Consider the following 11,427-nt stretch of genomic DNA (forward strand, 5'->3'; position numbering starts at 1 on the left):
ACACACTGCCATTTTAGTTTCACAAAGAGCAAAAACAGAGATTTGATATACTTTTCATTCAGTCTAATTTGTGTCTGAATGTCTGTGGACAGCCTACCATTTGTAGGTCCTTATCTCTCCCAACAACATCTGAAAATATATGGTGAAGAATATAGGTCATGGAATTTACTTTCACAGTGTTACTTTCATACTTGTGATAAGAATTGCATAGTGTTGCTGTGTGTTACCTGTTTTCATAACAGCAGTGGTACTCTGGATGTTGAGGTGATCTGGGTTTGCAAAAATAAATTAATAATCAAGTCAGGCATAAGCATGGCATTTTAAATGAAAGGGGAATGGCATTAGAAGGGTCTCTAAAGTGTGGTTCCCCCAACGCTTTCTCTCACTGCTTTTTACTAGGAAGTGATGAAGTTGATTGTTGAGCCTGATCTTTTAATTAAATGAAAATGTCACTGTTAAAATAAAACACGGACAATTAAATAGATAAAATGCTATTTGGAAAGCTCTACCTGTCAACACTGTTACTTTAGCTGCCGTTTCCCCATTACACAGGTTCTCTCCAGAGTCCCCAGGCTGCAGATTGAGGTTCCGCAGGGCTCCATCTTCATCAAAGGAAAACCTGTTCTGTGGGTCCTCCCTCTCCCTTTTCCTGTTTTGCATGTTTCACTATCTTTCTTGAAGAACCACCTCTGCTTGGCTTTTCTAGATACTGTACAGGGCAGCAATAGGGTTCTGCCAGCAGAACGCTAATTTATTCAGTCTCAAAATGTGGGGTAATGTGTTGGATCGGGTTTTTTTTCTGAGAGCCTGTCTTGTCATAAGCCTATGCCATCACCTGAGAAGGCAGTCTACTTCCACAGTGGCTGTATGTATGAGAATATCAATTTTTGTCTACAACTGCCATGCAAGGCTGTGTGTCACTCATATCTTCCTGAGTCAGTTTAGGTCCTGCTTCCTGTGTGATCCACTATTCCTCTTTATCTAAAGCGAACATGATATATGCTTAGAGTGGGAATACAATTTGCCTGCTTCAAGGAAGCTGACGTGTGTTTTTAACAGAATGTATTGAATATCCCCGAACAATGAAGATAGAAACACTTTGTCACTGATTATAGGCAACTATGATTGTTCACATATATGTGTTCATGAAGTAGCATCTGCAATCAATAGAAATTGCTCATAATTATTCTGATACACTATGGTTTTCCCAGTAGCTAGAATTACTACTTCCTGTTCTTATGTTTTGTTAATTTTGTCTTGGATAGAAAGAAAGTGCTGTGCGTGTAGTACTCAATGCACATAACAAAATGTTCACTGTACCTGTGTCTGTTACACTGGAGGTGAGGAGAATCATTAGGAAACACAAAAAACGTACAAATGTTTCACCAGAACTCTTATTATAACTTTTATTATTACGTGTTATTACTTTTCTATTATTTCTCTATTTTCTCTCTCTACATTGCTGGGAAGGGCCCGTAAGAAAGCATTTCACTGTCCGTCTACACCTGTTGCTAACGAAGCATGTGACAAATAAAGTAGATTTGGATTTGATACTTGTTAAAAGTCATTCATCAATTTCATTGAATTACTTTCAAGGACAGTTGCAGTGCGTGGGTAAAATCACTTGGGAAGCCAAACCATAAATAAAAGGCTTATTACAACCTACATGTGGTGAGGATTGCGTTGTTTGCTCTATAACCTGTTAGTTCATATGCCTTCCGACCGTGATTCTTAGGCCAAAGCAGTGGCAACTTTAGCATGTGATTCTTGGTGGGGCAAAACAGAAGATGTATAAAAATGATGCATGCCATCAAAGCAACTACACAACACAACACAACATAACTGTCATGTATTGTCATGTTGTGTCTTGTTCCTGTTCTTTCTCTTCACCCTGTCTCCCTCTGCTGGTCGTATTAGGTTACCTTTTCTTCCCCTCTTTCCCCCAGCTGTTCCTTGTCTTCTCTAACTACCTCGTTCACCCCTTTTCCCACCTGTTCCCTTTTTCCCTCTGATTAGGTCTCTATATCTCTCTCTGTTCCTGCTTCTGTCCTTGTCGGATTCTTGTTTGTGTTTCTCATGCCTGAACCAGACTATCGTCGTGTTTGCTGCAACCTTGTCCTGTCCTGTCGGAATCTGCCAGTTCATCTAACCTTGTCCTGTCCTGTCGGAATCTGCCTGTCCATCTGAGCCTACGTGTGTTTCGTCATTAAAGAAACTCTGTTTTTGTTAATTCGCTTTTGGGTCCTCATTCACGCGCCTGACAGAAGAATCCGACCAAGAATGGACCCAGCGACTTCGGATCCTCTCCACTCAGCCGTCGAGATCCAGGGAGCGATGCTAGGCAGACACGAGCAGGAATTGTCTGCTGCTCGACATGCCGTTGAGACCCTGGCCGCCCAAGTCTCCAACCTCACAGAACAGGTTCACCATCTCCGCCTCGATCCACCGGCCACTTCCAGGGCTTTCGAATCTCCGGAGCCCAGAATCAATAACCCGCCGTGTTACTCTGGGGAGCCCACTGAATGCCGCTCGTTCCTCACCCAGTGTGATATTGTGTTTTCTCTCCAGCCCAACACTTACTCCAGGAGCACTGCTCGTATCGCCTACGTCATATCTCTCCTTACTGGACGGGCTCGTGAGTGGGGCACGGCAATCTGGGAGGCAAGGGCTGAGTGTACTAACCAGTATCAGGACTTTAAGGAGGAGATGATACGGGTTTTTGATCGTTCTGTTTTTGGGGAGGAAGCTTCCAGGGTCCTGTCTTCCCTATGTCAAGGTAATCGATCCATTACAGACTACTCTATTGAGTTTCGCACTCTTGCTGCCTCCAGTGACTGGAACGAGCCGGCTTTGCTCGCTCGTTTTCTGGAGGGTCTCCGCGCGGAGGTAAAGGATGAGATTCTCTCCCGGGAGGTTCCTTCCAGCGTGGATTCCTTGATTGAACTCGCTATTCGCATAGAGCGACGGGTTGATCTTCGTCACCGAGCTCGTGGAAAGGAGCTCGCGTTCTCCGCTGCCCCCCTCTCCGCATCACTACCATCTTCCTCTGCCGGCTCGGGTGCTGTGCCTATGCAGCTGGGAGGTATCCGCATCTCGACTAAGGAGAGGGAACGGAGAATCACCAACCGCCTCTGTCTCTATTGCGGTTCTGCTGGTCATTTTGTCACTTCATGTCCAGTAAAAGCCAGAGCTCATCAGTAAGCGGAGGGCTACTGGTGAGCGCTACTACTCCTGTCTCTCCTTCAAGATCCTGCACTACCTTGTCGGTCCATCTACGCTGGACCGGTTCGTCAGCTTCCTGCAGTGCCTTGATAGACTCTGGGGCGGAGGGCTGTTTTATGGACGAGACCTGGGCTCGGGAACATGACATTCCTCTCAGACAGTTAAGGGAGCCCACGGCCTTGTTCGCCTTGGATGGTAGTCCTCTCCCCAGGATTCAGCGTGAGACGCTACCTTTAACCCTCACTGTCTCTGGTAATCATAGCGAAACCATTTCTTTTTTAATTTTTCGTTCACCTTTTACACCTGTTGTTTTGGGCCATCCCTGGCTAGTTTGTCATAATCCTTCTATTAATTGGTCTAGTAATTCTATCCTCTCCTGGAACGTCTCTTGTCATGTGAAATGTTTAATGTCTGCTATCCCTCCTGTTTCCTCTGTCTCTTCTTCACAGGAGGAGCCTGGTGATTTGACAGGGGTGCCGGAGGAATATCACGATCTGCGCACGGTGTTCAGTCGGTCCAGGGCCACCTCTCTTCCTCCACACCGGTCGTATGATTGTAGTATTGATCTCCTTCCGGGAACCACTCCCCCCCGGGGTAGACTATACTCTCTGTCGGCTCCCGAACGTAAGGCTCTCGAAGATTATTTGTCTGCAGCTCTTGACGCCGGCACCATAGTCCCCTCCTCCTCTCCCGCCGGAGCGGGGTTCTTTTTTGTCAAAAAGAAGGACGGGTCTCTGCGCCCCTGCATAGATTATCGAGGGCTGAATGACATAACAGTGAAGAATCGTTATCCGCTTCCTCTTATGTCTTCAGCCTTCGAGATCCTGCAGGGAGCCAGGTTTTTCACTAAGTTGGACCTTCGTAACGCTTACCATCTCGTGCGCATCAGGGAAGGGGACGAGTGGAAGACGGCGTTTAACACTCCGTTAGGGCACTTTGAATACCGGGTTCTTCCTTTCGGCCTCGCTAACGCTCCAGCTGTCTTTCAGGCGTTAGTCAATGACGTCCTGAGAGATATGCTGAACATCTTTGTTTTCGTTTACCTTGACGATATCCTGATTTTTTCACCGTCACTCCAGATTCATGTTCAGCACGTTCGACGTGTCCTCCAGCGCCTTTTAGAGAATTGTCTTTTTGTGAAGGCTGAGAAGTGCACTTTTCATGCCTCCTCCGTCACATTTCTCGGTTCTGTTATTTCCGCTGAAGGCATTAAGATGGATCCCGCTAAGGTCCAAGCTGTCATTGATTGGCCCGTCCCTAAGTCACGCGTCGAGCTGCAGCGCTTTCTCGGCTTCGCGAACTTCTATCGTCGTTTCATCCGTAATTTCGGTCAGGTGGCAGCTCCTCTCACAGCCCTTACTTCTGTCAAGACGTGCTTTAAGTGGTCCGTTTCCGCCCAGGGAGCTTTTGATCTCCTCAAGAATCGTTTTACATCCGCACCTATCCTTGTTACACCTGACGTCTCTAGACAGTTCGTTGTCGAGGTTGACGCGTCAGAGGTGGGCGTGGGAGCCATTCTTTCTCAGCGCTCCCTCTCTGACAACAAGGTCCACCCTTGCGCGTATTTTTCTCATCGCCTGTCGCCGTCGGAACGTAACTATGATGTGGGAAACCGCGAACTGCTCGCCATCCGCTTAGCCCTAGGCGAATGGCGACAGTGGTTGGAGGGGGCGACCGTTCCTTTTGTCGTTTGGACTGACCATAGGAACCTTGAGTACATCCGTTCTGCCAAACGACTTAATGCGCGTCAGGCTCGTTGGGCGCTGTTTTTCGCTCGTTTCGAGTTCGTGATTTCTTATCGTCCAGGCTCTAAGAACACCAAGCCTGATGCTTTATCTTGTCTCTTCAGTTCTTCAGTAGCCTCCACTGACCCCGAGGGGATTCTCCCTGAGGGGCGTGTTGTCGGGTTGACTGTCTGGGGAATTGAGAGGCAGGTAAAGCAAGCACTCACTCACACTCCGTCGCCGCGCGCTTGCCCTAGGAACCTTCTTTTCGTTCCCGTTCCTACTCGTCTGGCCGTTCTTCAGTGGGCTCACTCTGCCAAGTTAGCCGGCCACCCTGGCGTTCGGGGTACGCTTGCTTCCATTCGCCAGCGTTTTTGGTGGCCCACCCGGGAGCATGACACGCGTCGTTTCGTGGCTGCTTGTTCGGTCTGCGCGCAGACTAAGTCCGGTAACTCCCCTTCTGCCGGCCGTCTCAGGCCGCTTCCCATTCCCTCTCGACCGTGGTCTCACATCGCCTTAGATTTTGTCACCGGACTGCCTTCGTCAGCGGGGAAGACTGTTATTCTTACGGTTGTCGATAGGTTCTCTAAGGCGGCTCATTTTATTCCCCTTGCTAAGCTTCCTTCTGCTAAAGAGACGGCACAAATCATCATCGAGAATGTTTTCAGAATTCATGGCCTTCCGTCAGACGTCGTTTCGGACAGAGGTCCGCAATTCACGTCTCAATTTTGGAGGGAGTTTTGCCGTTTGATTGGGGCTTCCGTCAGTCTCTCTTCCGGCTTTCACCCCCAGTCTAACGGTCAAGCAGAACGGGCCAATCAGACTATTGGTCGCATCTTACGCAGTCTTTCTTTTCGTAACCCTGCGTCTTGGTCAGAACAGCTCCCCTGGGCAGAATACGCCCACAACTCGCTTCCTTCGTCTGCGACCGGGCTATCTCCTTTTCAGAGTAGCCTCGGGTACCAGCCTCCGCTGTTCTCATCTCAGTTCGCCGAGTCCAGCATCCCCTCCGCTCAGGCTTTTGTCCAACGTTGCGAGCGCACCTGGAAGAGGGTCAGGTCTGCACTTTGCCGTTATAGGGCGCAGACTGTGAGAGCTGCTAATAAGCGTAGAACTAAGAGTCCTAGATATTGTCGCGGTCAGAGAGTTTGGCTCTCCACTCAGAACCTTCCCCTTAAGACAGCTTCTCGCAAGTTGACCCCGCGGTTCATTGGTCCGTTCCGTATTTCTCAGATCATTAATCCTGTCGCAGTGCGACTTCTTCTTCCGCGATATCTTCGTCGCGTCCACCCGGTCTTCCATGTCTCCTGTGTTAAGCCCGTTCTTCGCGCCCCCGCTCGTCTTCCCCCCCCCCCCCCCCCCCCCATCCTTGTCGAGGGCGCACCTATCTACAGGGTCCGTAAGATTTTGGACATGCGTCCTCGGGGCCGTGGTCATCAGTACCTAGTGGATTGGGAGGGGTACGGTCCTGAGGAAAGGAGTTGGGTTCCCTCTCGGGACGTGCTGGACCGTTCGCTGATCGATGATTTCCTCCGTTGCCGCCAGGTTTCCTCCTCGAGTGCGCCAGGAGGCGCTCGGTGAGTGGGGGGGTACTGTCATGTATTGTCATGTTGTGTCTTGTTCCTGTTCTTTCTCTTCACCCTGTCTCCCTCTGCTGGTCGTATTAGGTTACCTTTTCTTCCCCTCTTTCCCCCAGCTGTTCCTTGTCTTCTCTAACTACCTCGTTCACCCCTTTTCCCACCTGTTCCCTTTTTCCCTCTGATTAGGTCTCTATATCTCTCTCTGTTCCTGCTTCTGTCCTTGTCGGATTCTTGTTTGTGTTTCTCATGCCTGAACCAGACTATCGTCGTGTTTGCTGCAACCTTGTCCTGTCCTGTCGGAATCTGCCAGTTCATCTAACCTTGTCCTGTCCTGTCGGAATCTGCCTGTCCATCTGAGCCTACGTGTGTTTCGTCATTAAAGAAACTCTGTTTTTGTTAATTCGCTTTTGGGTCCTCATTCACGCACCTGACAATAACACTAAACAATACATTAATTGCACTATAACAGTGTCAAACGGATCCCACAAACTGTTAGTGCCTACATTAAGCTGTCCCAAAAGCAGAGTCCCAACACCTTACCACTGCTACACCTGGCTATCAGCGGAGCCTTGTCTGACAGGGAAACAGTTAATTCAGCCTTATTTACTGCATTTAAAAAAACATAGCTGATATGGCTGACTTGCTTAAACAAATGTGTTTTTACTGACAATTGAGATGAACAAACTATGGCATAAGGGCACGACGAGCGGATAAGAGGAAATCCGTAATTTCGATGAAGGCATGAATGAGCGTGATAGGACGGACGTAGTCAATATAAACATGAGACCTCAGGATAAGACCCAGCTGCAGACAGTTTGAAGTAACAAAAGTTTATTACAAAAACAGGGGACAGGCAAACTACAGGTCAAGGGCAGGCAGAGGTCAGTAATCCAGAGCAGAGTCTGAAAGGTACAGAACGCCAGGCAGGCTCAAGGTCAGAGTGGGAAGAATGGTCAAAACCGGGAAAACTAGAAAACAGGGGCTAGAGAGAAAACAGGAGTATGGGAAAGCGCTGGTAGGCTTGATGAAACAAGAAGAACTGGCAACAGACAAACAGAGAACACAGGTATAATGGGATAATGTGCAGATGGGTGACAACTGGAGGGGGGTGGAGACAATCACAAAGACAGGTGAATCAGAATCATAAAACACGGGACGAGATGTTAAAAACTGTCCATTGTGCCAATAGATGGAATGCACTCGCATGAGATTTGCCGTGATGTTGACAGAGTGGCATGGGAGGTTTATTTCTTAGACTGGGTTAAGATGTCAATTTTGGGACACATCCTCAGTAGTGTGCCTTCGAATCAGTGGGTGTTTCGGCCTTTAATCACTAAACACTCTCATCAAAGGTGGCCAGCTAAAGGGTGATCAAGCCTTAGCTTGTGTCCCATGCCCAATTAAGATGTCCCACGGGACTATGCAAGGCAGGGGCGTCCTCTTCCCTGAGCCAGTCCGACAGCTGACCGCATACCTCATATGCCCTCATCAAGTTGGAGGGATCTGAATTGGGTTCTCAGGTGGGGGTGGGGGGTCATGAAGTTATAGCCCAGCAAGGGTCCTTCCGTTTAATCCAGATCCACTGGCTGCCTCTTTCAGCTGCTTGAGAAACTGCTCTGACGGTCTGCCGCAGAGCCTGTCCATGGATTCCAAGTTCTTTCAGCAACCTGATGGTGGAAGAAGCCACGAATCCTCTGCATCCCACTTCAACTGGCCAGACTTTTGCATTCCAGCCACGCTGAGTTGCGTCTGCTGCCAACTCTGTGTAACGCAGTTTCTTACGCTCGTAGGCCTCTTCAACAGAGTTTTCCCACGGAACTGTGAGCTCTATGATGTACACAGCCTTTCGTGAAGGGGACCAGAGTACCATGTCTGGCCTAAGGTTGGTAGAAGCAATCTCAGGTGGAAAAATTAGTTGCTGGCCAATATCGACAAGCATCTTCCAGTCCCGGGCCATGGCTAGGTGTCCAGTTTCTGGCTTTGTAGGAGGATACTTGGGCCTTTTCTGTCCCTCCCGGATGAATGTTGTTGTTTTGACGGGATTGCTTGTTTTTGGAGGTAATGAATTGGTTGCACTCCTCTTGGTCTCAAGTGCTGCAGCCAGGCTCTTGAGGACCTGATTGTGCCTCCAGGTGTAGTGGCCTTGTGAGAGGCTGGTCTTGCAACCTGTCATTATAAGCCTGAGAGTCGCTGGAGCTGGGCAGAGGGGGCAGGTCGAGTCCTCGCCATACCATTGATGTAGATTTTTTGGTGATGGAAGCACATCATAAACAGCTCTTATGATGAAGCTGATGTTGCTTGCCTCCATTTGCCAAAGCTCACTCCAGTTGATCTTTCTCCTCTCCAGGCCTTCCCACCGCGTCCATTGCCCTTATTTAGCAAGAGAGACAGCCTTTGCACTTCTTGCAGTCTCCTCCTGTCTGCGCACCTCCTCGACCACCAGCTTCCTGCGTTCAGATGTTGTTGCCTTATGGAACGTTGGTTTGCTTGCTGCCAGGCCAAAGCCTCCTCTTCCATGCTGGATATTCCCCACAATGTCTTGGTGTCTCAGGGCTGATGTTGCTTGCTGCACAGCCTTGGATGATGTCCATTTCCGTCCAGTTTGTAGGGGAGCCTTGCTAATGGTCTGGTCTTTAGAGTCCTTCAATGTCATCTGAAGTCTTACTTTAGAGCACTTGTACTCCTCCGTTAGACTTGTAAGAGGTAGTTCAAGGACCCCTTTGCCATAGAGGCCGATGTTACTCAAGCATCGTGGGACACCCAGCCATTTCTTCACGTATGAGGTAATGGTTCGCTCCATCTTCTCCACTGTTGTTATTGGGACCTCATAGACGGTGAGTGGCCACATTACCCGGGGGAGAAGTCCAAACTGTAGGCACCAAAGCTTGAGCCTCCCAGGCAGTAGGGTATTGTTGATGTTCTCAAGACCGTCGGCGATGTCCTGCCTTACTTGCTGCACTTGATCTTTATCCCTGAGGCTTTCGTTGTACCATCTACCCAGGCTCTTGATGGGTTGCTCAGACACCGTTGGTATCGGGTCATCTCCAATGCAGAACCTCACATCTTTAAGCTGTCCCTTGACTATGGAAATGCTTCGAGATTTGCTTGGCTTGATTTTCATCCGGGCCCACTTGATGTTATCCTGCAGTTTTGCAGGAACAGATCAGGGTGTGACAATAACTACAATAAATGTACAACGACAGAATTCAGAACATGGGCCATTCTTACAGTATTCTCCCTGTACACCAAATCAGAACCGTAGGATAAATAAAGGGGGCATATAAGCAGACAATGAAAGCTCTTACAATATTTGATGATTACATTTCTCTAAAACAAGCTATAGGCTACATTTACACCACCAAGTCAGAACAATAGGCTGAATTATGAGGGGAAAATGGACCAAATTATTTGGGTGAGGCACATGGGCTACTAACAGTTTACTACACAACATACACTTAGTATTAATTTCTTGGCTACAGTATACATATCTCCCTGGCACATTACATCATTTATGCAGCAGCATACAACACATTTTTGGACTCACCTTGTTGTGCTGTGCTCACTTGGCGTGACGGTGTTTCGTGGGAAAATGTTGTCATCAAACTTCAAGTTTGGCATTCAATGGATTTATGTTGCTTTCAAAACAACTGGGAACTCAGAAAAAAACTATGTTGAATCATGATGACGTCAGTGATCTTCAGGTCGGAGCTCTAGAAAGAGGCCAGAGTTCCCGACTTGCAATGCCGAGTTGGATGACCGTTCCAACTGGGAGAGTGTTTTATTCCGAGTTCCCAGTTGTCTTGAACTCACTGAAGTCTGAGATTTCCCAGTTCCGAGTTTCTAGTTGTTTGGAGTGTCTCAGAAGTCATGCTGGATTGACAGCATGGCCAATGTTGGATGTATATCCTTTTAAGCTTGGAAAAGAGACCATTACACCCAGACTTAGACCCCTCGCAGTTAGCCACTGATTCCTTCTAAACCAATCATTGTTGAATTTTCGATTTCCAACTTGTTGTATAATGTTTATGTCCAATTAGCACCGATACATTTTATCTATAATTTCCCTTCATATGAAGAGAATTGAAAAGGTTTTGCCAGTTGATTGTCAACTTGATTCAAGATGATGACTGCTAGCTTGCTAGCTAGGATTTTGAAAGTATGATGTTGACATGATCAGTCCAATCAAAGCTACTGTAGTTTTAACTTGATTTGACATAATTCTATCTATAGCCAATGACCTTGAGCCTTCTTGGATGGGCACTTCTAATGTAACTCTGTGGCAGCATCCAAGGGGCTTGAATTTTCAGACTCTACCTGTAGATTTTGCGATGACGTAGTTTCCCCATGAGTGAAAGAACACTGAGCATGTTGCACATGGTGCAACTAGAGAACATTTCTAACCCCTCTTGTACTTTCTGTACATAGACCTTGCCTTGGAGTGTCATTTTAACTTTACATTCACTTTCTGTTGCAGTGACAAGAAAAGCAAGTAAGACAGTGTATTGTAAACATAGAAAGATAATGTACAAATCTTGGTAATCCCCATTCTTGTTATGGTTGAATTGTAGCACCAATGACAGCAGGGAATGTAAACACAATCAAACAGTTAATACTTTGAGCGTATCTGAAGTTTGACAAGTTTACTTAAAAACACATTATACTCCAAAACCAGAGTTAGTATTTTGCAAATCTGCAGTTCATACATACATTTTGTTGACTTTCAAATTAATAATAATAATTTGTACCCATTGATTCTTTTAGAATATCACATATAAATGCCTCATGAGCTTAGTTCAACTGTCCTTACCCCATCAAAACTCCAAATATAAGATTGTTTAACTCCAATGTTTAAAAACACTAATTGTAACAAACACGGTATATCCTCAAAACACAATTAAAAC

At 47.2% G+C, this 11,427-nt stretch overlaps 1 long non-coding RNA gene across 1 annotated transcript; it reads right to left on the bottom strand.

Moving 5' to 3' along the window:
- Window positions 1–97: 97 nt before the first annotated feature.
- LOC118941163 lies at window positions 98–1,911 on the bottom strand. The gene is made up of 3 exons (XR_005037481.1): window positions 510–1,911; window positions 228–269; window positions 98–129 (listed from the first exon to the last, which is right to left on the bottom strand). It is a non-coding gene; the product is annotated as an uncharacterized LOC118941163 (long non-coding RNA).
- Between the last annotated feature and the right edge of the window lie 9,516 nt (window positions 1,912–11,427).

Source organism: Oncorhynchus mykiss, chromosome 18 (genome assembly GCF_013265735.2).
Source record: "Oncorhynchus mykiss isolate Arlee chromosome 18, USDA_OmykA_1.1, whole genome shotgun sequence".
NCBI classification, from domain to species: Eukaryota; Metazoa; Chordata; class Actinopteri; order Salmoniformes; family Salmonidae; genus Oncorhynchus; species Oncorhynchus mykiss.